Source organism: Dermacentor andersoni, chromosome 2 (genome assembly GCF_023375885.2).
Source record: "Dermacentor andersoni chromosome 2, qqDerAnde1_hic_scaffold, whole genome shotgun sequence".
Lineage (NCBI taxonomy): Eukaryota > Metazoa > Arthropoda > Arachnida > Ixodida > Ixodidae > Dermacentor > Dermacentor andersoni.
The window spans coordinates 197,691,435-197,718,177 of record NC_092815.1 but is presented as its reverse complement, the minus strand read 5'-3'; the positions used below and the strand labels follow the sequence as shown (position 1 = coordinate 197,718,177).

Sequence of the window (26,743 nt, the reverse complement as noted above, 5' to 3'; positions counted from 1 at the left end):
GTTTGACGTCCACGCCATCCACTTTTGAGCAGATTGCGTCATCTCTTTTAAAAGACTGTCCGCGCAAATTACGTTACCTTGATGATTTCCATATTTGGGGCAACATTCAACGTAACCAGGACAGAAATTTGCGAATAGTTATTTTCAAAATTAGTAATGATGGCATGCAGTTTAACCATAAGTTCGTATTAAATGTCCCTGAAGTAACTTTGGTAGCACATAAAATTTCTGCAAACGCTATTTCACCGATAGACAGACAAATTAAGTCAATAGTTGAGGCTCCACAGCGGACGCCCCAAGAAGTTGCTGCATTCGTTTCTTGGTCTCACAGGGTCCTACGCTAAATTCATACCATACTACGCTGAATTGGTAGAGTCTGTTAAAAACTTCGAAGGCAAAGGCAAAAGGTTGTCTAGGAACAAGGCACTGAATTTATTTTCCAGTCACTTAAGCAGAGTGAGAAAGAGACAATAATAATTAACACTGTGGAGCGCTAGTTCATGGGCCTATCAGGAAGGCCCATGATAGGCCTGGTGGCCTATCAGGAAGGCCACCAGGCGATGCCTCAGGGCGACCTCTTCGACTCGCTGCACAGCTCGGAGTTGCATGTCTGGGCTAGAGCTAAACTACACTTCCTCGCACGATCAAGGTGAGGGAGAGGCCAGAAGATCGGGGGTAGGGGTTTCCTTCTAGCACTCCCAGATGATCTGACTGAGAGCAGCTAGCTCACCGCAAAGTTGACAGTACGGATTTACTCTGCCCCGGTAAATGTAGGAGTATACGTAGGGGTTCGGATATGAAGGTGTTTGTAGCCTGCGCCAGATTGTCTCTTTCCGGTCGTTTAGCTTGCTGTGTGGTGCGGGCCTACTCTGTAGTGTAAGAAGGCAGTTGTGGTGAAAGACGACGATGGCAGAAGTGGCATGACGCGGGAAATAAGAGGACAGCCGCGAGGTTTGACCAAAGTTAAAAAAAAGAGGCGGTAGACACGAGCGAGGGGAAGCTGGGGGCAAGAAGGCGGATCGAACGAGCCGAGGAGGTTCGAGCAAATACTTCCGAGAGGGCTACTCGGTATGTACCGCAGGGGGGCAGCCTCGTGACGGGCCTCCGAGCCGATGTCCTGTGTCCTGCGCCTGGTCGGTTCCCGTGCTCTCAGGGTTCCTGTGCTCTCACGGTTTCTGTGCTCTCGGAGTTCCGGCACTAGCAGGGATCCTGAGCCACTACGCTAGTGGCGTGTCGCCGCCACTGCCCATCCAACCCTAACCGCCTCTGCCGCGTCCGGCGGGCCGACGAAGATAGCAAGGACACGTGAGCGAACTCAGCTGGACCATATGTCGCGACGCCCGGACTTCACGCGTTAGTGGGCGAACTGGGGCCTCTGTCCAGTCTTCCGCGTCATAATATTTCGCGCAGTAAAAGACAGTTATAATTCGTGCTGAGTTTGCATCTGTCTAAGAGAGCAGTGTTGTTAATTAAATGTCAACCCACGCAACCTGTCCGACTATCACCTTCGAATCCTTCCTCACCGTACCTCACGTCAACAAACGTGACGGTCTGCATTAGTATTGCGTTAAGTCTTCATATGAGGGCAGGACTTCGTTTGAGGCCTTCTGGTCCAGGAGGCCCATCGCTCGGCTGACGAATCCTTGAACTTGTTGATGGGGCGCTTCATCCTTGGATTCCCCGCGTGAGCTGGGACCCATATCAGCTTCATTGAGCGTGGTTCTTCACTGTTGTGTAGTGATTCTAGGATCTTTAGTTTGGTATGCCACTATTCCTCGCGCACATATTATTATGGCAGTCTCGCTGTCGCTCATAATTATACAGGCGTCTGTTTAGGCCGCGGCCAACCCAGTGGTGGCTTCTTATGCTTCCGTGGGGGTTGAAGGGCTTAGTGAACTCGAAACTCTGTGTGCCTTGAGCCTTGGGCCTGGAACCATGCAAAAGTCGTAGGTTTCACCAGAGTTCTAGGCCGCGTCGACCTACGCCATGGCAAAGTTGGTCCCGTATGTATTGTGCCTGGCCTAGGTCCCCGTTCTTCTTTTACTGTCGTGGTGGCCGGCGAATGTGTTTTGGGGGAACGATTTATCACAAACATGCCTCTGCGTTATGTCTTGATTTATGGTTTGCTTATTGCAAGAAATTACTTTTTCGCTTTAATGTTTTGTCGGCTACCTATGCCTATGTTTTCCTGCTGATGGTAGTCTTACTTCATTCTTATCTGAGCTTTCTGTATATGCATATTTTTTTACACGAGTCTGTCCTTTCTGTACCAATGTATCTCTGTAGTGCCCCCCTGCCACAATGCCCTTGAGGCGCTGCAGGTATTCGCATAAATAAAAAGAATATGTGTGGTGGGATGGTGGCGGGTCGTGGCCCGCCTGGGACGCTCTAAGCGATTATGCAGCGAGTCTTGATACCCTGGAGACAAAGAACCTGTAATGTGTGGTGCGTTTCAATTAATTCTTCGATGGTATTGGGAATGCTGAGTGGAAATATTTCTTGTTGAAGGCGTGTCTTGGGAAGACGACGAATACCTGGTATGTGTGTTGTATAATGCAGCCATGGTGAGCTCGTTCTGCCTTCTGTAAGTGTAGGTATGGTAGTGCTTAGGTAAGACGGCTGACGACAAAGGCCTGGATGAGTTGGAATAGGCCCTATTTCTCGATGCATTGCTTACGTGCGCTCACTCTCTGTAGTAGTCTTGTCAGGTACACCGTCACCTGGTGAGCGGTCGATGGTGATGCCGTTCCTAAAGTTCCACTGTAGTGCCATGGCGAGTACTCGCATGGGCTGGACGTGGGTGGCTAGTTGCTGGCGGACTGATATTCTGACGTGTGGGGGGAGACGTGTTTTCTTCAGTCGGGTGGCCGGATCAGGACGATCTCCGGCTTGTTCTGGGAGTAGTCTAGTCCAGCTCCCGTCACGTGTTGTTCCACGATGTCGGTGGCGTGTTGCAAAATTTCCTAAGCTATGCCATCTAACCCTTCACACGTTCAGAGCGCGATGTCGTCACCGTATAGCCTGTGTCGCAGTCCCGGGACGTTATTCAGTTTCGGAGACAGGTTGTGCATTGCTAGGTTGAATAGGTGTGGTGAAAGGGCTGAGTCTTGCGGCGTACCTCTGTCTGCGAGCCGGATGGTAGGCAAACGCATGTCACTAACCACGAGCTTGACCGTCCTGCATGTCAGACAGGATCTGACTTAGTTGTAGGTTCATTCGTCTGGCTCTAAGTAGACTAAACTCTCGAGCATGACTATGTGGAACACATTGTCAAAAGCCGTCTGGAGTTCGAGTCCTTTCTTGCTCGAACTACTCTTTGGGTGCATCTCAAGTAGACAACTATGCCAGAAAACCGAGCATCAGGGGTGGTAGGAGATCGTGTTCCTCTGCAAAGTTCTGTAAGGTGCAGTACTACATGCACCGTGAGCTAGCTTATGCAGGAGGTGAATAAAATCAGGCGATAATTCTCTACGTTCGGTTTCTTGAACGCCACCCGTGCGCGTTTCCAGTCAGGTGGGAAAAGCGCCGGAGCGCCCGCACTTGTTCACGTATTCGGTTATTGCTCCCACTGACTTCCGGTCGAGGTTACGCAGCGCCTTGTTCGCAACGCCGTTAGGGCGCGGCGCTGACGTCGTGCGCAGCTTGTGCAGCACATCGCAGTCCTAGGCCTCCGAAATGTCAGCGCCCAGATGTTCGTTGGGAGCTACCGCATAGTATGGCAGGAGCATGCAGCTCTGACTCGAGGTGTTAATTTGCTGGCTGGTCAGTTTTGGGAGCAGCTCCCCGTTGGTGCCTGGGTGTTGGTGTACTATTTGCATGCTGGTGTCTTGGTGTTGCCGGGTTCCAGCAGGTGTCGCGCCTGGTGGTATGGCTTCTCGAAGCCAAGCGGGCCGTTCAGGCTGCTTTATAATTTTATTTCATCATTCATCATTAGTACAGAAAGAGGTCCCGGGGTTACAAGAACTGTCAGGGGGACCTCCTATTGGTAATATAACAATGCAGGAATTAATACATTATGGCAGATGTGATCCAACTGCTGACTTTCCAGGATAAAGATCTGTACCTTTATCTTCCGTGCGAGCTTCGCTATGCACCGTCCCAGGTTGTTCTTTCATTGACACTGCAATATGTACATGAGGCTTTCGCGCGCTTCCCACATGTGCCGGTAGCGGCAATCCGTCTATAACTGCTCTAGAGACGCCGCCATTTCGTACGTCGTCGAAGTCACGTCATGGTTCAGCGACCTGATCCACTTGTTGAGATCCAATATAGAGCCGGGAGCCATTTCTTCTCGCAGCTTACGGAACTTATCGCAATTTGTAATGCTAGCCGTGGCCGTCTTCGCATTACAGGCGGCGGTTTCAAAAGACAGCGACAAAATGTAATGATCACTGCCGACCACGTGAACTGTGTTTTGACACCGAGTGCCTGGGGATATGTTTTTGCAGAGGGAAAGGTTTAGTGTGGTGTTTGCACAGACTGTTACCTGCCTGTATTAGTTTCTGTGAGTCATTGAGGACAGTAGGACCGAGATCGTGGGCGGTCACCCATAACCGGGTGCCCTGGCGGTTAGGTTGAGGATCACCCCACTCTGGCTGCTTGGCCCTGAAGCCTTGGGCTACGTTGGCCAGCAAAGTCACCTAGCGGTGGACTCGTGAGATGTCAGCGCCCCTGTCTCGTGGTGGGTTGTAAATGGTGAGGAAGAAGAGCGGGCCGTCTTCCCTACTCCTCAGCAGTAATTCAAGGACTGTGTTTTGAATGTCTGTGCCTTCAATTTCGTATTGCGTGGCTATAAGGTTGCGATGTAGTAGGATGGCCGTGTTGTGGTGAAGCCCGTCGGCCTGTCCTAGCTGATTGTAAGGAGTGTAACCTGGTTCTTTTACGGGCGCGTTCGTCTCTCAGAAACTATAATGTCCGGTATGTCTTGGGTGTTGTGTTGCGCTTTAAGCTGGAAATGCTCCCGCTTAGTTCGGTAGCTCTGGTGATCCACAGTCATATTGTCTGCCTTGTTCGTGGGGCAGAGTTACGTTTGTGTCGGTGCGCGGGCCTGCCTGGCAGGCTGGCGTTGGTGTGTGGCTCGCATCTTATAAATTTTCTCTAATATAAAGTTTTGGTGGGAGTCGCTTTTTTCTTGTATTGCGACGAGCTCTGTACTGTGTTTGGTTTGTGCTGCCTCCACAGAGCTTTTGAGCGTAGTGTATGTGCTTATCGCGTCCATGCCGAACACGAAACACCTGAAGGTTTATGTTGATGAGTTGGATCACGTTAGAGCGCGTCTCTAGCTGAGCTTCTAGACCGCAGATAGCCACTGCTACTTCTCCAACAATGTGCGCCTGCGTATGGTGCGAGGCAGTGGATGCGGCTGCCTATGTTGGTCTGAGCTTTGTGATTCTGGTGCCATGCTAGAGGAAGGGGGGGAGGATTCCTGTGTTAGTGATACCAGTGTGGATGTCGGTGTGGATGTGTGCGAGGCGAGGGCTCTGTCTATCTTAGCTTCTAGGGATTGGATATTGAGATATCGGGATTGGCTTGTGAACGACGCGCTGTATGGAAGCCGGCAGCGTAGATTGTGTAGTACCAAGGGTGCAAGGCACAAGAGACTACTGGCACGCAAAGTCCTCGCGCAGGAACTGCTTAACTTCGTTAGTCAACACGTAGTGGTCTCCCTCAATGCTAGGAGGTGCTAAAGCCGAAATGGTTTCTTCGGGCAAGCAGGAACCGCAAGTGGAGTCGCGTTTCTTCTGGAGCTGGCCATAGCTATGACACAGTTCTATAACATCAACTACCGTTTTCGCGTTCTTGGTGGAAAGCATCTGAAACGCGTCGTCATGGACACTTCTCTATGTGTTTGATCTTGTCGGCCGCTGTCATTGATGGGTTGACACGCTTCCAAAGACCGACCACATCTTCAACATAGCTTGAGTAGGTCTCGCCATGTTGTTGAGCTCGACTGCGCAAGCGCTGTTCGGCACAACATGGGAGCGGCTGCACGACCGAATAGCTCAGCGAGTTTCGTTCTGAAGGCCAGCCAGGCGGTAAGGTCAGTCTCGTGGTTTCTGAACCACCGATTGGCGGCGTCAGTCAAGTAAAATATCACATTAGTGAGCTTATGCGTGTCGTCCCATTTGTTGTGCTTGCTTACCCCGTCGTATGCTTCAAGCCAATCCTCCACGTCCTGGTCGTCAGCACCGCTGAGGAAAACAGGGTCACGTTGCCTAACGGTATCGGAACAGACCAGAGTCGGAAGCAGGGAAGCAACCGGCTGCTCTTCGTCTGTGGCCATTACAGAAACAGGAGGCAAGGTACAGCTGCCGAGATGCAGGGTTTTAGGGAACCAGGAAACTCCACCAAATATAAAGGGGACGTTTGGAATTTACCGACAAAAGCAGGGATTGGCGCCAAAGCTTCGGGCTTCTCAACCGTCATCTTGTTGGATGAGTGGCGTACTCTGGTTCTCTGAGTGTCGATAACATTGTTCACTACGCTACTTAATTTAGCTATCTGGGACTTCTGAGCGGAATTTTAGGCTTGCTGGGCCGAAATCTCAGTTGTCAAGGCGGAATTCTCCTTGGTAAACTCTCTCACCTGTGAGTTAGATGCCAGCAACGGCGGGGGTCGCTGTTACCGTTCCGCAATTCCGGGCGGCTCTCCGAGACCTTGGCTGGACGAACAGAGCCGGTTTGCCGAGGGGGTTTGTTGGGTTGAGCGAGATCTCAGGCGGCGGTCTCGGGGAAGTCGCCTGCTGGCTCGGTGTTGAGGTTGTCCATTGGATTGGAGCAGCGACAATGACGTGGACCGGGCTCGGAGGGGCGGTGAGCCGTAGCTGGATGTGCCGATGTGGGACGGGCTGCGCAGGGTGGCCCGGGCAGGTTCTTGTGCTTGCTTCGCTTGAGGGGTGTGTGGCTTCTTGACGAAGTGTAATTTGCGGCTTCTTGACGAAGTGTAATTTGCGGTTTAAATTGCTAGTGTTGCCTACCTCGACGCAGGCGACGCCCCGTGGCATGCATGTAGGAGCTTCGCCCTGCTTGGGTTTGAATTGCTCGTCCCCGCCGCAACGGTGACATCACTGGTTGCGTGGCAAAGGACATACGCCTGTGCGATAACCCACCTTGCGCAATTTGTCGCATGACTCAACCAGGTTGTGAAGTGAGTAGAAGCTGATGTAGGTGCTGTGATAGAATCTTCATTCCGGGAGGGTCTTATTTGTGAGGGCGACCACCAGGTGCCGTCTGACCCTTGCGTCTGCCGCTCACAATAGCCACGTCGGGGTAGCTGGCTTGGAGGTCGCCCAGTATACCTTCGTCCGAGAAATCGCCGAATGCGTGAAACATGATGCCTCGCACGGCGTCATCCGGAGGGTACACGTGAAGGCTGATGGTGCGAGTGCCCACATTGATAGATTTGATACGGAGGTAGGCATGAGGACGCAGAGAGTCGACGACGCTCATTGTGAAAGTGTTGTTGATGGGATGCATCCGCAGGTGATCCCGGATTGCAACGAGGCTGCCTTGAGCAGGACCTTGTCTAGCTGCCATGGTGGCACCATGGTGAGGTAGATGGGCAACAGCGGGTGTCCCACGATGTGGATGGCGTCCACCGACATTGTTGGTAGCGGTGCGCGTCTGCCTTGTGGTGGTGGGTGCTGCTTGGGGTTCCATGTGCTCAATTCCCTGCCGTACGAGCTCTCTTCCGCCGCACTCAGACAGGGAGCTTCCTTGCCTTCAGTCCTGATCTCGTGGCCGTGTAGTTCTTGAATAATGTAGCCAGATTACTTCCGCGGCCGTTCGACCATTCTATTTCGGAGATAAGTTTTCATTAGACCTCGTACTTTATGTCGTTGGGCTACTGGGCACGTCGAGGTAGCAACTGCTGTGGCGCGAGGCCTACCGGAGGCCGTGCTCAAGCTAAGCTTGTTAGACTTAAGTCAGCGAGCGCTATGGGAAAACTAAAATTCTCCCAGGAGAATAATCAAAGGTTCAGCACAGAGGGTGGTGTCTACGTCATTCTAATACATTCCCACACCCACTCTGGCCGGAATCATGCAAGTCGCTGACCCAAAACACCGAAAATCGCAACAGCTGACCTAGAGTGCTACCGTTCTCTCGGAGTACTTGCTTCCCGTCTTAACTGCGCATGTTTTAACTGCACCTACCCATGACTGTAGCGACGGATCTTCCAGACATTGGCTTGGGAGCCGTTCTTCAGTAAATTGGCAGAAATTAGCTATTTACAGGGGCTTTCGCATCTCGTATCGTACCCCCGCAGAGCAAGCGCACTCCGTACACGACGTGAGGTATTAGCCTGCCTTTTTGTATGTGAACATTGGCATGTTTACCTAAGGGGCTGCCGGTCGGCGTTCCAAACTGGTGAGTGAACTCTTGCTGCATTATTATCTTCCATAGAGCGCCCTCTAAGAGTTCCTCGATGGAGTGCTCGACTCCTCTACTCTAACTTCGACAGTCAGTATCGCAAGGGTGATGAAAATGTGATAGGAAATGCAATGTCGCGCCTTTCTGTTCCTGCAGAATCTGAACCAGATCTAGATGTGGAGGTAATCTCTTTGGTTTCTGTATGCATTACAAAAGAGGAGTTTTAGAAAGCTGCACTGCCTGACCCGCCTTGTCAGGCTTTAAGAGATAAAGTAGTCATAGGATGGGGCAATGCTGCTGATTTGCCTTAAAAATGGCAGGTGTATGTATACTTATAGTCCGAACTATCCCACGCGAATAATCTACTCTGAAGTGATCGCATTATTCCTCCCGCTTCCTTGCGTGCAAAACTCCTCTTCTTTGCTTATCAGGGCCCTTTGGGCGTCACCACAACAAAGCTTGGACTAAAAGGCATCAACTAGTCAAAGTAGTCAAAGGATAGAGAAATGCTGCAGATGTTCTACCGGAATTGCAGGCATTTGTTTCCGTACTGTCTCAATTATCCTACGTGAATAATCTGCGTCTCCGAGGAGAAGCTATCGTTCCTTCTGCGTCCTTGTATCAGAAACTCCTGTCTATTGCTCATGAAGGTCATTTAGGCATCACTAAAGCAAGCTCAGTCTGAGAGGCATGTACTGGTGGCCTCACATGCATAGACAAGCTGAGAAATCTGCAGGAAACTGATTTATTTGTCAGCAAGCAGATAAATTCACGATATGTTCTTTCGCTACCCTTGAGCCTGTGGAATGGCCTCTTCGAACATGGCAAAAATTAGCCACAGGCATTATAGGTCGTATAAATCGAGCTCCATAGTATCGCCGTAGTCATAGTTGACTATCATTCCATGTTTCCTGAAGTTGCCCTGATGCGTTCAGTCACGTCCAAAGCTATCATCTATTCTCTCCTTTCTTTATTCAGTAGAAAAAGGTTTCCTGATGCCGTTGTGTCCGACTATAGACAACCATTTTCTCCTGCTTAGTTTGAAAACGTCCTTAAAGATTGCGGCATTAAGCATTTCCTGTCTTTACTACCCGCAGGAAAATAGCTAGGTAGACAGACTCAACCGCGTCCTGAAAGAACTCGTACAGGTTGCTATATTGGAACTAAGAAGCCTTAGTTCTGCGGTGCTAGAATACATCACAATCTATAGGTATTCTCCACATATGACCACAGGTGCTTCTGAGGCTATAGTGCTCCATAGTCATTCAGCGAGAACTTCAATCAATGTCGTAAACATGGCTAGAATTTCTCAGCAATTTGTGTTTCTTGAGTTGCGCCAGGAAGTGCAACGACAAATGCTACAAAAACAGAAAAAAGTGAAAACGTACGTATACTGTCGGCACGCGATAGAATTCCCTCAGTTTCGTCCAGGAGGCCTTGTAGTACGTATCTCGCGAGCCTGGTCTGCAGGATAGGATAAAACACTTTCTGGCTTCAAAACGCCAATCGTCGCAATGCTTCTAAACTGGTGAAACATCAGGTACGACAGAATTCTCTTGAAAACTTAGATCATGGGAGTCATTCCTGTGACTACCCAAACCTTGTTAGTTCCTACCTGTTCTTCCGATTTCTACTGGTACAGTTTGTACTGTACATACTGCATTCCTACCTGCTGTCTTACCCCTTCGACCGGTTATATGCTCTGCAGAGAAATCTGTTGGCATTCCATCTGTCACACCGTCCCAAGACAGGGCTCCTCAAGGAACTCAGAGCAGCGATGCACATAATCCCAGCCTATCTAGGACTATGAGTAATGATAACTGATAGCTGCATAACTACAATCATTTCTCCGTGCATCTACTCGAAGTAGACAACCCAAGGTACGGTTTAAGGATTATGTCTTATAATAGCTGTACAGTTTTCGTTTGCATGGGAATGTTCCATCCAACTTTTTCTGTCAGACTGCTCCTTTATGGTTTATACAATATTGGTGAGATCCTTCAGGTTGCTATAATTAGTATGTCACTATATCTTGCTGTTCTTAGCACTTAATAAACTTGATCGGTACACGAGTACCTCTTCCTTTCTAGGCTCTACAGAGGGTTCTTCCTTCTATAAGAATTGCTTCTATGACAAAAATATATTGTCCTACATAACGGTTAAGCAAATAGCATCCTTCAAACGGGGGGGGGTTCCTGCAGCATTAAGGTGCAGTACCCACACCTCCAAGTCAGCTACAGTAAATGACCTTCATAGGACTTCGGCGGCTTACACCAAAATTGTATCTTTATGAAACTTAGGTCAAATAGTATTCTTGAAGCGGGGGTTTTCTTTGAAGATTCCCCCGATATAAACCTGAAATACGCACACTTCCACATCATCAACGGTCAGAGGACCGTCATTCACGGCTTAGGTTCGCTGCGAGACAGCGAGCCTCGCTTCTTTGTTTCCCCGAAATGGGCACACGCTTGTCGTAATTAAGTTCGCAGTCCACAACATTATGTCAACTTGTTTGCAGTGTAGGTGAACATCCTTGCTATATGTAAACAATGTTATGCGGGATATATTTTAGAATTCAATCTCATTTTTTATGTAGTTGTATATATGCTTTCTATTCGAGAAATTTGATAGTTCCTGCTATCGCTTGTATAATACTGCCCATAGTATGCAACTCCGATAGGAAGATGCAAGTCATACTTTCAGTCTTGAGTATTACTCTCAGTTTGAGTATTCTAATCCGTAAGGATGAATCCACTTCACTAAACACATTGAGTGCTACGGTATTTAACGCATTGTATATTCACAAGATCTTTAAAGTTATCGTGAAACTGGATGTAGGTTCCTTCATTTCTATTGCATTTACTTAAAAATTGTCAATATACATTGTTCTGGAAATGATATTGGTCCTCTAGAAAACGTTACTAGTTGCGTAACGTATACAGTTCCTAGTTTTTGTGTGCGAGCCATTTGTGTGTGTTTAAGTAATCTGGCTTTATAAGCGAGGTAACATATTCCACTTCTCTTTTAAAGAAGAGGTGATGTCATGTCTTCAATTTCAGTTTCGGATTGTTGTGGCCGCTAGCACCACGCCGCGCCCAACATTGCAAGGGCAGTGCACCGCGTTCTCTTTCACCTCTGCTGAAATAAGACAGTCTTCGTTTGGTCCCCGAACAAGGAAGTCATCTTATTCTGCGGCGCTCCACGCCCCCGGCCATTGGTCTTACTCTGTAGGTCCCACGTTCAGGCCGCCCTCTCGAGGGATCACTAGAAATTACCAAGAATATGGTTAAAAAATGTGGAGATGCTCTCTGTCGCCATGTTGCCGTTTGGTACTATCGAACAGCACTGAACATTAGCGATGTATTCTTCAGTGCTTAGAATTTTATCAATTATCTGAATGAGGTCGAATCATCCTGCAGTTCAGTTGCTAGGTTTAACAAATTCTAATTCAAACAGGATTATCAGCTCATTAGTAGAAAAGTGTCTTTGGCCTGTTGGTAATTGTCATTGTGGATAGTAATGTTGGACGGTTGTCTAGCTTAAGGTAGTGTTCAGGATTATTTTGGCGTATGTGTGCCTCGTACTTATCTACTAGCCAAAAAACTATACTACCATTCTTATTTTTTCGTAGTGAGAATTTCATTCCGAAAACTAAGATTTAAGATGATTAAACTCTCTGAGGCAGTTATGATTTCAAGTTGCTTCGCTGTCTTGAGCTCGCTTATAATTTCTCTAGTGGCAGGGACGGCCCAATGATACCTTCGGTTTGTGTTCAATTTTCTGAAAGCTGCCCCTCCTATCTTTCCCACAACAACCTCTCCGTGCCAACATCTATTCCCTTTCGTTTTCTGCTGCCGCATTCCCACTCTCCCATTCTTTTCCCATCGTCTTATTAACCATGTATGGAAACGCAAAATGACAGCGCTCATGTTGTTTTTTTAACTCTTTCTTTACAGCCAGCGGAGAGCGACCGCACGTGATGTCACCCTACTAACCTGTTAAAACTGACCTGTCGATGATGAGAACGCCACCATCGAGAAAATAGACAAGCTGTTGGAGCGTAGGCCAGCCTTTCCGAGGCACCTGATACATGTTTGGAAAATTCTGCACGAAATAAAGCAATCACCGCCGGGAACAATAATGCCAGCCATGTTTCATGGGGCCAAACCGACAACTGATGCCAGAAAAAAAGTTGTTTCGGTTCTGTTTAACCAACGGTTAAAGTAAAACATTTTCTTCCAGCAGACGGAAGCAGGTTCATGTGCAAGTTTAAGACACATTTTCTCTCGAGGCCCCTTATGGTATGTGATCGAACCTGTAATATATTCACTGTCTGACGGATGAAATAATGGGGTATTAGATGAGGAAGACGATCAAGCCAGTTGGTCTGCTTTGGGGTTTAAGCGATTCGTACCATTACCATGCCTGTACACCGACTGTAGCTCGATAGTCAGATGTGAGGACTTCTGGAATTTGAGGATTTTGTTGACAGCTCAGTGGGGTTCTTGTAACCTGCGTAATGTGTTTTGCTTCACGAAGTGAGACTTAGTAAATTTCCACTCTAGTGAGCTTGGGTACTATATGAATTGATTTCATGGGCAGCATGTATGGCTTGCAATTTAAGTAGCACCCGGACGGGCATTGCTCTCTTGTATGTGGGAGAAAACCAAATTCGAAATAACATGAGCTCACAAACGCGACTCGTCCTACCCTGGAAAAATTCGTAGGGTCCCTGTGCGCGACACTGTTACTCTTAGAGACAGTATCATCAGAAGCCAACAAACACTGACGCCAAGGACAACATAGGAGAAATTACTTGTGCTTAATGAATTAAAAATAAAGAAACAATAAATTAATGGAAATTAATTGATTAATTAATCGCATCGCACGGGAAATGAGAACGTGGTGGGCTCGGTTCCCACCTGCGGCAAGTTGCTTTTTCATCCACTTTAATTTACATTAATTTATCGTTTCTTTATTTTTAATTCCTTAAGCACAAGTAAGTTTCCCTATGTTTTCCTTGGTCTCAGTGTTTGTTGGCTTCTTATGATATGAGTAATAAAAACCGGGCCCCTCGGTTAACCCCCTTCTTTTTTATTACACAACCAGGGTCTCGAATCCGGCAACATTGGTGTCTTCAGGTAGCACGCGTGGGCTTATTGGCCAGTTGCCTTTACCCAAAAAGATGACGTTCTCGTGATGCCTGCGGTAAAAAGGACGTTCCACGTCCTCCGCTCTGTGAGTGGTGGCGCTGGCTGACACTCCCAAGGTTCTACTAGGACACATACATACCCAAGAAAGGAGCTTGGGAAACGGTGCCGCGGTAGCTTATTTGGTAGAACATCGCACGCGAAATACGAAGGTTGTGGGTTCGGTTCCCACATGCGGCAAGTTGTTTTTTCATCCACTTTAATTTCAGTTATTTATTGTTTCTTTATTTTTAATCCATTAAGCAAAAGGAATTTCTCCTATGTTGCCTTTGGTGTCAGTGTTTGTTGGCTTTATGATATGAGTAATAAAAATCGGGTCCCTCGGTTAACCCCCTTCCTTCTTATTTCTTAGAGATAGTGTATGATAAAGGTTATGAACAGGGATAAGGTGCCTCAGAAAGGCTGGCCAAAGGTTCCATACAAGGACCTGTCTTCGCCTTTGACGAAGATAGATCCTTCTATTGAAACGTTGGCCAGCCTTTCTGAGGCACCTTATCCTTGATTATAAGCTTTATACCACAGTACGCTATTCCATCTGCGAGCCCCTTTCTCGATTTTGGATTTCAGAGACGGTAGTATCGCTAGCAGTAACTCGATGGCCGTGTCGGTGAACCCTCGTAGTTTTGCAGTTAATAGGCGATCTATAACACTACGAAGGACGGTAATCTTTTGCTGTGGACTGCGAAGGTTTTCCATAGAATTAGAACTTTCGTGCCGCTACCGCAGCATCCTGGCGTTCGTTCATTGACCTGCCTTGTTCACGTTGCTTCCCCATTTCTAAGATAATGTCAAGCTACGCGCTCTCTTGCCGAATGGGAGCCAGTCTGAGACGAGCGAGCACTGCAATAGCTTCCATGGCAGTTCTGTTCAAGAGTCCAGTCACAGCCACAGTTGTGCAGTCAGCCTGTGGAACTTATACAACTGGACATGTGGTCAAATAAATAACGCCGCCCATTCAATATGAGCAAATAAGAATGCGACAGTAGGTATGCCACCATTCTTGGATGAAATCATCCAGAATTAGTATGTGGCCCTGGGAAGGCCCCCAGATAGACAAGCAAAGCAGCGGCATGATAAGAAAAAGTCGGCAAAAGAAAATTGGAGAAATCAGTTACAGAGAAGTGAAAAAGGAAGCATGATAATCAACTGAGTGTAGAGAAAGAAGTATAACTGCGAGTCAGCCTAATCGGAACAGATTCATCTTAAAATTTTTGGGCGCAAACAAACAGGGACAAAGGATAAAAGAAACACAAGGACGAGCGCTTTGTAACAACTGGTTTTATTTTTGAAGAACCACCTGCTTAAATACCCACAGATCTGCGCGATCTAGTCAACAAAGCACGCCTATACCGCATATAATACACACAGATATGCGCTGTCAAGTCAAGAGAGCACGTCTATAGTAAATATAACACTTGTGATAAAAAGACGTGGACAAAAGCCACAAATGTTATATGTACTATAGACGTGCTCTCTTGACTTGACAGCGCAGATCTGTGTGTAATATATGCGCTATAGGCGTGCTTCGTTCACTAGATCGCGCAGATCTGTGGGTATTTAAGCAGGTGGTTCTTCAAAAATAAAACCAGTTCTTAGAAAGCGCTCGTCCTTGTGTTTCTTCTATTCTTCATCCCTGTTTGTTTGCGCACAAGAAGTTTTAAGAGAAAGAGGTGATGCAAACAGAATGGGACCATGGCATGCGTTTAACGAGGAAAGTTGAACTTCACAGAAGTGAAAAAAGATGTAAGTAATAGAAGATTAAAGAGGTCGGCTACGCAGAAGTGAAAAAAAAAAAAAAAATTGGCGAAGTGGTTTGTGACTACTTTGCTTGAATGGGAATTACATTAACGTCAACAATAATGAGTAATAGGTTGTGTCGTAATTTAAGCCTATTGTGCACTTTCTTTAATTTACTGGAGTTAAAAAGACTAAACACGGTACTAAATACCGCGGAATACGTAAACTACGCATAGGCGCATATAACGTAACTAGCATGTTGATACTTTTGGGCGCCTACTTCTGAGTTTACTAAGAATGAATGTATTTGGAATCTTCCCTGGTATTCTGTTGATGGTGCTTGCAATTGCTTACGTCAATTGACTGTGTAAACGCTAGATTTCTTGTGTGGCTTAGATATTTGCAAATGAGAGTGCTTGCTGTCTTATGCCTGAATGTTCTAATGCTCAGACTTGACGCACTATGAATTTTCATGACCTGATGAGCTGTTTGTGATTTACATATGCTCATTTAACTATTCGTGTAACGCGAGAATTTGCGTTTAGTCTTGTAGGAGCAGGGCATCATAAAATCGCCAAATGCCGAATCATTCGCGCTGAAATTGTTTTATTTGCCTGAAAAGAGTGTCACAGGCATCCAAGAAAAGAACCGCTAACTTCCAAACAGGCAAACTGAATACACTTAGGGCCCGAATGGCCAACACGGCGGAATGTCCAATAGTGTTCATTTACAGTGTTCGGACGCTCAAGTTCGCTAGGCATTATGTCTCTTGAACATTCTATATGATTCTAAAAGAGGCGCTTACAAGGAACAAGGGAAATAATGGAGACAGGATATATTGTCTTTGTCTCTCATTTTAGGCGCCTTTTAAAAATATATTGATACCAACACGGCCAGGTGGCCATTCTTATTAATTCATCCTCATTAAAATTCTTATTCGTTCGACATGAGACCCTGGTTACAGGTTCGGTCTCGTTCGATATTCAATCTTGGTGGACATTTCGGTGATCGGGAAGTTCATTCACAGCACTGATATGCCCGTTACCGCGAAAGGACAGGATCTTTTTTTTACAACTGCTGCTCGAGAAGGACACTGGTAATGGGCAAACGGAGGCCTCCGTAGAGCCTCTCAGATTACAATAAACCGCCCACGAGGTAATTCGGGAATCAAAGTTCGAAGCAGGCCGGTCCGAGGGGTGGGCAAATGAGGATGGTGCGTGTGAGGGCGTGTTCGCCTGCATGACGTGCATCCGTGGAACGCTCAGGGCTCAGCCCAGGGACCAGTCCTGGTCGCAGATTTGGTGTACCTTTACCCCTTCGGTGTTTTATAGGGGCCTCCAAGTTATATAAATAGACATGCACATTGTCTAAAATCAGTATATGCGCAAATTCTCAATCTCTCGTGGCATGCCAGATGAGACTGTGTTTGTTGCACTTACAGCTCCATTTGCGCTGTTGGCAGAAAATGAGTACTCTGAACGAAGCACTACCAGTGAACACACTGGAATACGGAGGAATTCACTTTGGTACACGAATTTTCCGTATTGTTTAAAACTCTACCACCTTGGAAATTCGGTCTAGTTTGAAACGGAGGCTCGAAATCTTTGTAACAGGGTTAAATAGCACGAAACTATTTATGAGCTTTATTTCAGTATTACTCGTCTGAAAAAAGTACACTGAAGTTGCGAGAGCAGAACTTGACGAAATGGAGACATAGGGCGCTAATGGTAAGTCGGAATAATAAAATAAAAGGAAAAACTTTGTGGAATGAAATATTCCGCTTTCCAAACCCTAGCCAGCAACAAGGACTAGAGGTGCGTATCATCACTAGCAGACGAATGCTAGTAACACTAGTCAATAAAAAATGCGACGCTGGTCAGCATATTCGACGCTGCAATTACATAGCCTATGTTGTCGCGAAGAGAGCATACCGCAGATCTCTTTCTTTCCGCGAATGTTGTGGGTTCCTCAGTGCGGGGGAAACCTCTGTGTGAAAATGACAGCGACGGCGCCTCGGGCATGTGCTCCCACCTGGCCGGCGCCACCGCAGCTGACGGTCACTACGTGCACGTGTCGCGCCCTCTTCTCATACTCGGCTGTATCGGGTGTCAAAAATTGATTAGTTAAGGGCGAATTGATATTGTATGCGGAGTGCTTACGCGACCATTTTTGGCCTCTTAAACTCTGACTCCTATTAGATGGTGTCGGCCTGCCTGATTGGTCGAAATGCGTCAATAATGCCTGCGCCTCCCACCGGTCCCGGGTCCTTTGGGTGCTGCAGAAGCTCCTTTAAGGAATGCGCATCTGTGCCCTCCAGCAGGAGACGGCTGCAACCATCGATGAGCAGCAGGTGCGGCCGCGGCCGCCTGCGTCGCTCCTGAGATCCCAGCACAGAGCCAGTGCAGCGTCTTGCGTGCGGTCTCGTCCACCGACGTGGAGCTCGTGGCCATCGACCTGGCGGGGGAGCTGACCTTACGGCATCGCTTCCCGGCGGCGGCAATCCTCACGGACTCCCGTGCGGCGTTGTACATGCTGGCCAGGACGGACCACGGCTCCCCGCTGATCCAGTGCCTCCTGTGGAAGTTGGAAGGCGTTTGCGAGCAGGTATGCGACCTCGTTCTCCAGTGGGTGCCTTCCCACGTTGCTATACACCGGAACGAGGAATCTGACCGGCTCGCGAAGGAGGCCCACACTGCGCCAATCCCCCGGTCACTCGTGGTGACGCCATTCGGCATTGCCCGTCACACCGTGGCCGGCATATTATGCGCAAGACATCCGGACCTCCCCTTCCCACTCCCCCCGTCGCCAGTGGCAATCGTCCGAAGCTGCTGCCGCGCGGGTGCCTGAACCGACGAGACCGAGCACTGCTGCTTCCTCTCCGCATCGCCTGCCACCGAACCGCGGAAAGGACGCATCGCCTTCAAGGCACCGGAAGCCCTTTTCGCGTCAAGTGCACCGATGTGGAGTACCTGGAGCACGTATGCTTGCGGTGTCCCGCATAGTTTGTTGGACTTGACCTGCTCACGACCGCCTACCCCCGCCTCGTCCTCCCGTATGACAGCACTGAGGTACTTCTGTTCCCGTCCGCTCACTCTTCCGTGGTCGGGCGAGCCTTCACGGCGTTGTTCGACTACTTGGACGGCGCCGACTTTTACGAATGGCGGTAGCCGCTGCGACCTCCTTGGCGTGCCTTACTGCTCGGCTCCTCTCCCCTCTATCCACCACTCTTTTTCCCCTACTCTTTATCTCTTTCCCCCATCCGTACAGCGCTTTGGAGGTACTCTCGCACTAGAGGCAGTAGTAATGGCGGTGTACTTGTCTCTTCCTTTTTAAAATCACTCGTCGTCGTGGGTAGTGTTGAAGAGGGCAAGGAGACAGCAGCACACGGCCCAACTTCGCCACGGGAAACCAGGCCGCTCAGGCAGGCCGTTGACGATCGGTATGTCATCGTTCTGTATGCGAATATGTGCCCAGCGTAAACTTATATTAAATGCAAAGTTAATAAGCCTAGTTGTTCGAATGCTACTTCTCGTCGTCATCCTACCTGTGGATCTGCCCTTGCCCCCGTCAGAGCTCATCCCCCCTTATTTTCGTCTCCCTGGTCAAGTGCACCGATGTGAAGGACCTGGAGCACGTATTCTTGCGGTGCCCAGCATAGGTTGCTGGACTTGACCTGCTCACGACCGCCTACCACCGACTCGGTCAACCGTATGACAGCACCGAGGTACTTCTGTTACCGTCCGCTAACTTTTCCGTGGTCGGACTACTTGGACGGCGCCGACTTCTACGAATGGCGATAGCCGCTGCGCCCTCCTTGACGTGCCTTGCTGCTCGGCTCCTCTCCCCTCTATCCACCACTCTTCTTCCTCTACTTTTTTTATCCCTCTCCCCCATACGTACAGCGCTTTGGAGGTACCCTCGCACGAGAGGCAGTAACGGCGCTGTACTTATCTCTTCCTTCTTAAAATCACTCGTCATCGTGGGTAGTATTGAAGAGGGCAAGGAGACAGCAGCACACGGTGCAACTTCGCCACGGCAGACCAGGCTGGTCAGGCAGGCAGTTGACAATCGGCATGTCATCGTTCTGCATGTAAATATATGCGCAACGTAAATTAAATGCCAAGTTAATAAACCTAGTTATTCGAATGCTACTTCTCGTCGTCATTCTACCTGTGGATCTGCACTTGTCGCTGCCGGAGCTCATCCGCCCTTATTATCGTCTCCCTGGTGAGCTGGTGCCTCATAACACTAATAGCTGCGTCACTTGGCTACAAATTGGGGTAGGTTGCTGGGTAGCGACGTCTACGCTGTAATATCATGGTCCATGGCAACAAACTTCAGGAACCTAGCTTTAAAAGCTCGACCATGACCGAACCCCCTACTGTTCTCGCTACCATGTCCACCCCTCAAGCTAAACTTTCCGTCAGACCGCCAGTCTTTAGAGGCACGACCGAAGAATCAATTTCACCCGCCGTGGTTGCTCAGTGGCTATGGTGTTGGGCTGCTGAGCACGAGGTCGCGGGATCGAATCCCGGCCACGGCGGCCGCATTTCGATGGGGGCGAAATGCGAAAACACCCGTGTACTTAGATTTAGGTGCACGTTAAAGAACCCCAGGTGGTCGAAATTTCCGGAGTCCTCCACTACGGCGTGCCTCATAATCAGAAAGTGGTTTTGGCACGTAAAACCCCATAATTAAATTAATTAATTAAAGAATCAATTTCCGAGTGGCTGCTTCGCTACGAACACGTAGCCTCCCTGAACAACTGGGATGAAGGGACGAAATTAAACTTTGTATATTTGGCATCGGATGAGAACGCAAAAAACGGGCACACCACTGAAATTTTAACGAGTGCCCCTAATTCATGGGAAGAGTGGGAGACATTTCTAGAAACGTCTTTCACCAGTCGCCACTCAATCGAAATCGCGTATTTGCAGCTGCAAGACCGGACCCAGCTACCATCAGAGTTCCCCGAACATTATTACTATGATGTTGTGCAGCTGTGTGCAAAAATTAACCCATCCATGATGGAAATGGAGCGGTGGCGGCACCTTATGCGTGGCCTGCGTCCGGTCGTGCAACAGAAAATAATCGCGAATCCGGAGATTTGCTCAATTTTCCTCCAAATGCTGCAGCGTTTTAATCGGGCTGCTTTCATGAAGCGTGCGTACCAACCAGAAGCGATCGTTACCCATTTCTCTCCCGGCCATCAGTCCTGGTACCAATACGCCTCCCGCCCTAGTGACACCCGCTGTAGCAACACTGCAACAACCTCCGACATGTATCGCTACCTGAACTGCGGCAGAGCGTCATTGTCCGCGAGAGGCCACCGAGCGCGATAGGGACTTCAAGACGATCGCGGACTCTATAGCCTAGTTATCTGACCGCCTGAAGGCTATTGAATAAGATGTACATCGTCCTCCAGTGCATTGGCCAGCGAGAAATATCCATGCCGACGACGCACGTCCACGATGCCAGCTGTGCCGTTGCATGGGTCACGTCGCAGCACAAATGCTGGATGCGGGTTACAGATCACAGACACCAAGAGAGAGAGCGCAACGACAATCAGGGTGGGAAGCCTAACCCCTCGGGAAACGAGAACGGCCGGGCGTATAGGAGTCAGCCCCGCCGTCCAGTATGCACTATGTCAGATAGTCAGCTCCTAGCAGTACCCATACGAGCAAATGGTACCTATACAATAGTCGTGATTCATACTGTGCCTCCCACCGGTCCGCGGCTCGCTTGGATGCTGCAGAAACTAATTTAAGGAATGATCCGCATAGTCTTGAAGAGGGCAAGGAGACAGCAGGATCGGCGCAACTTCGCCACGGGAGACCAGGCTGGTAAGGCAGGCCGTCGGCGATCGGTATGTCATCGTTTTGTATGTAAATATGTGTAAAGTGTAAACCCAAAGTAAATGCCAAGTTAACAAACCTAGTTGTTCGAACGCTACTTCTCGTCGTCCTCCTACCTGCGGATCCACACTTGCCCCTGCCGGAGCTCATCCCCCCTTATTGTCATCTCCCTAGTTAGCTGATGCGTCAGAACACTAACAGCTGCGTCACTTCGCTACAATATGTTGCAAAAGGAAGTTACTAATAGTTTGCTGTTGAAATAAGAAAAGATGACAGCATAGGAACGCGATCGTGCTTGGCGCCCTCAGTGAAAGCACGTTAAAGACGTCCCAGAATGATTTTCCTCACCAAACCAAATTGCTCGAAGCGCCTCGGCCAATTTTTTATTCACGCGGCACTGGAAAGCGCCGTTCTGTCCACTCGAGCATATTCTAGTACACTTTGGTCACCATTTAATGCATTTGCACATCTGTCCACTCGAGCATATTCTAGTACACTTTGGTTACCATTCAATGCATTTGCACATTGTTTTTGGAAGCGTAAAGTGTATATGGGGCGTGTAGAATTAAAAATGGTTATCGAGACACATGGTCATGTTCGCAGGTTTCGTCAAGATGTTTCAGTATACAAAAAGAAAAAAAAAATGTACTCACTTCGCCATTTTCCATACTCTTTGGTTAAATCAGAATCCGCATGGACCCTTTGAGCGACGTAGCAGTAGCCTTTGTAGTAGTGAAGGATTCGATAATAAAAGAACATTGCACCTTGAACAAATATATATGCGAACTTAAGTGCGTCCCTTCAATATGCCTGTCTACATTCGTACAGTTTTCGTATGCGCTCTTTGTGGTTAAATTATGGATAATACCTTAAACATTAGTTGCTGAAACTCATCGAATGCCCAGTGTCATCTGAGTATTGTTTGTTGAACATGCATTTATCATGTCACTTCACACTACGCTTCGCAAAAATAAAAATGAGGCAATCATTACTGGTTGGTAAGATATAAGACAGGGCAAGGACAACTGCATCTTTTACCTGTAAGGTTGCATCACGACAATTATTCCGAAGTCTCATGACATAAGTTGGCGCAAAGCGACGTGATATGTGCATTCAAATATTTTACATCATATTTCGCACAGATTTACTGATAAATTCATGCTAGAGGACGAGATTTCTCGACGCATAGCAAACACTTTATCAAAACTTGCGCCACGCCATCTCTCTCTTTTGTCGGAATAATTTCCACGAATTATCCTCAAACTGAAACACTAAAGCTCTTCCTGTAGCACCACCAATGCCGCCAAATTTGCCGCACTCATTCTGTTCATAAGTGATGCGGCAGAGGATCAAGATGATAGAAATGAATGGAGTCTATCAAAAGGCCCTTATTGTCTGTGACATCACAATTCGCAAGACGGGCATGACCACGGAGGAGAATGATTTAGATTGCTCTAAAGGCTGGCGAGTTATACAGAACGTTCTTTCTGCCATTGGCCAATCGCTTAATACAAAGGACAGCGAGATACAAGGATGCAATCAACGGTGTTCCGTCAGCCAATCAATCGTACCAGGGTAATTATTACCTATGAAAATAATATTCCACCATAACCTAGGTTCCAGTGGGAAAAGACACTTCGCTTTCGATACTTTCTAAGTTTACAGCACGCTACATTTCTCTCAGATAATTTCCTGCCGTGCAAATTGACAGACGTTATTGAGATTTCAACACTTGTTCGAATTTTTCTAAGCGAAGAAAATATATAATATTGTGAGCATTAAAATAGACACGAAGTAAAGCTGCCAAGCGCGTTGTGTTTATATTAATTCTGCGCGTATTATGATCGTTTACCATCAGTCCTTCATCTTAACCGAACACGAAACTTGATTACACCTACATATTGGTGATTAGCAACTTTCTTCAAGGGATGGTTTTCAATCGTACAATTGACACATAAGCAGATTTACGAAGATTAGGATACATTATCCAGTGACCTTTACACGAATTCCTACGCATTATGAAGTATTATACGGTCCGCCACTGTGTAATTTCTTAGCAAGTAACGCAGTCAAATGCAAGAAGCCTGAGTTTTCATTAGTGGAGAGAGGCAAACAATCAATAAGTATTGCGAATAAATAATGTGGGTTTAAACTAGGTGCAGTGTCACGTATCTGCACAAATTGTGTGTGATTGTTAAAGTATTGTTTAATCTTATGACCAATGGGATTATATATGAGTGTTAATGCTGATTTTCCTATTAGTTTATTATGCGAAACCCAGCCGAATGCTTCAGAGAATTTTAAACAATTTCATCAGTTCGCTCCTGCTTATCAGTGACCTGGAGTACATCACGTATTAATTCTAAATGTTTAGTGATCGTTGAAAGGCCCTAACGGAAAACCTGCTCGGCAGAACAAAGGATATGTCGTTCTTCCAGGTGTAAAGTTTGTGTTATAATGTTACGTTTTCTTATATATTACAAAGGCAGTTAGTGATGTCGACCTTTAATATGAAACCGCACTATTTGTGGATTATTTGTTTATAGGAAGTAATTTTACGGTTTTCTACACTGTGGAAGCATTACTTCCTATAATTTCAGTACGTGCTAGGAGGCGGGATCGGCTGCAGGAGACCCGCTGGAGCAGTAGATGGCCGTTTGGAGCACTGACACTGCATGCAGCTGGCCACATACGTGTCAACAGACTGTCACATTCGAGGCCAATAAAAGCGTACCTGAATCCGGTAGAGCGTCCCCGCCAAACCTAAATGGCCAGACGTAGGGTCGTCGTGCATAGCACTCAGAATCGATGTGCGAAGGTTCTCTGGTACTACTAGGAGAAAACGTGCACCAGGGCTGGAAAAGTTCTTGTGATACAGGAGTGCATCAAGTACACAGAGAAGCTTTGCTGTCGTCGAGGCAGTCGTAGCGGTGAAGAGCGCTAATAATTTAGCGTCTTTTCGCTGTTCCGCTTTGAAACTGTTGAAGTCTGGAAAACGCGGCGACACAGAAGGCAGGAGGTGATCAAAGTCGTCGGCGTCACAGTCCGCAGTGCTAAGTGGCATTCGCGGGAGGCACTCCGCATTAGCGTGCCGTCGCCCGCTCTTATAGGAGACGGTGAAGCTGTATTCTTGCAGTCGGAGCGCCCAGAGCGCAATGCGGCCACAAGGAGCACAAATATTCACAAGCCAACACAATAAGTGGTGGTCGGTGACCACTGTAAAGGGGCGTCCAGACGGGATAACAATGAAACCACTCAACCGCAAATATTACTGCGATGCATTCTTGTTCCGTGACAGTGCAACTCTGCTCGGGCGTACTTAATGCGCGACTTGCATATGCGATCACGTGTTCGCGGTCACCGTAGCGTTGAACTAGGAGCGCACAAATACCTGTGCCACTGGCATCCGTATGGAGTTCAGTCGGAGCTGAAGGACTGAAGTGTTGAAGAACCGGTCGTGACGTCAGCAGAAACTTCTACTGACGAAAAGAAGAGTCGCACCCCGGAGTCGACGCAAAGGGGGCGTCCTTTTGTAGCAGGCATGTCAGCGGATACGGGACGTCGGCGAATTTAGGAATAAAGTGGCGGAAACAGGAACAAAGCCTGAGAAAACTACGGAGCTTCTTGATAGAGCACCGTGCACTGAACGCTGTAACGGCTGCTGTTTTCTGGGGATCAGGGCGGATGCTATCCTCATCGACGAGGCGCAAAGGACAAGGGTTTGGCGGTTTCCGAATTGGCATTTCGTGGAGTTTAAATCTAGGCCAGCGTTTCCGATGCAATTCAGGACACTATCCAGACGCGAGTTGTGTTCGCTGAAGGTGTGGCCAAAGATGGCGACGTTGTCGAGCTAGCAAATGCAGATGTTCCACTTCAAGCCACGCGGAACAGTGTCCAGAAATCTCTTGAAAGTTGCCGGAGAGTTGCACAGTGCAAATGGCGTCACAATAAATTCAGAGAGCCCGTCAGGGGTTACAAAGGCAGTCTTCTCCTTGTCGTCAGGATGTATCGGAATTTGTCAATAGCCGGATCGTAAATCTACTGAGGAAAAGTAAGAGGAGGAATCAAGGCAGTCTATTGCGCCATCAATACGTGAGAGTGGGTACACCTCCTTTTTTTGTTACAGCATCTAAACGGCGATAGTCGACGCAAAATCTCCAAGATCCATCTTTTTTTTTAACAAGGATCACTGGAGCTGCCCACGGACTCGCTGACTCTTGTACTACTAATTTTTTCATCATTTGGTGCACTTGTTCGTTGATAATCTGGCGCTCTGATGGTGCAACACGATATGGCTTTTGTCTAATCGGATTTGCCGAACCCGCGTTGATGATATGGCGTGTTCGGGACGCGGGGATTGCAGGCATTTTGTCCTTCTGCGCAAAGTCGAATACCTAACCATGCTTCAAAAGCACACCCACTAGCGTTCGGCGTTCACTCGTGCAGAGTGATTTATTTACCATTGACAAAAGGGCCGTTTCCGAACTGTGGCCATCAGGTTCTTCCGGCACACCTGTAAGTTCAGCCACTGATAAGGACGCGTGTTCCCTGTCGAAGGCTAATTTCATGCCGCCTGGTAGTACAAGCGGCTCCTTAGAACAATTTATGGCCCATAAGCCAGTGCGTCCGCCTTTGATCGACACCACACAATGTGGCACCAACACATTCTTCTTCACACAGTTAATGTGCATCGAGTCCACGGTAGCATCGAAGCTGTCGGAATCGGCGCCGCCACAGACAACACACAAACGGTAGATGATGCAGGTACGACAATATCACCACAAACACACAGTGAAGCTTGGCGATCTGCAGGGTTCTCCAGGAGTCCTGCCGGAATCCTACCATTTATGAATACCTTCCCTGTGCGGCAGTCGACAGTAGCACCACCCTCCCGCAAGAAGCCCATGCCGAGAATCGCATCATGGGTCGACCGAGAAATAATTACTAACTCCGTCGTAATAACATGGCCTACCATAAACATGTCAGCACTACACACCCCAATTGGTCGCAACGGCTCGCCACTCACTCCATAGAATCTTCGCCCAATTTAAATAAAACCTTTTGCCCTAGCACGTGCGTAAAAGAGACACTCATGACCAAAATTGTTGCGCCTGTGTCCACCAGAGCCATCACAGGGACTTTATCTACAAGAACGCACACTTGGTTTTTTAGCATCAACACAGGAGGTACTTCTGTCAGTAGCACGTCTCCAGCGACCTCACCACCATCGGCCGCGCTAGCTAGTTTTCCGGTGACGAAGGGGACGTGGTGCGACGCAGCGCTGAGGGAGAGCGGAGAGCACGATGTTGCGGTGGGGGCGCCAAACTCCTGTCTGATGCCGGGGAGCAATTCCGGGAGCTTTTCGGCCAATACTCGTCGCCAGAGGATATGTGTGCTGGCCACGGGGCCCCGTGCGGCCGTTCGGAGTGACGAGAAAACTCTGAGGGCTGGCCATACCACGTGGTCATACGCTGGTTGCAAAACCGGGATATATTACCCGGAAAACCACAGGAATAACACATCGGGAGATGTCGAAATCTTGGTTGTTCGTCGATAAAGCGGATATTATAAT

At 48.1% G+C, this 26,743-nt stretch overlaps 1 long non-coding RNA gene across 1 annotated transcript in view; it reads right to left on the bottom strand.

Annotated features, from left to right (window-relative positions):
• The window catches only part of LOC129387182 (uncharacterized), a 117,896-nt gene that overhangs the window by 11,947 nt on the left and 79,206 nt on the right, over nt 1-26,743 (bottom strand). Inside the window, exon 4 of the long non-coding RNA XR_011892635.1 lies at nt 21,825-21,935. This is a non-coding gene — a long non-coding RNA (uncharacterized lncRNA). The remainder of the gene's footprint in view (nt 1-21,824; nt 21,936-26,743) is intronic.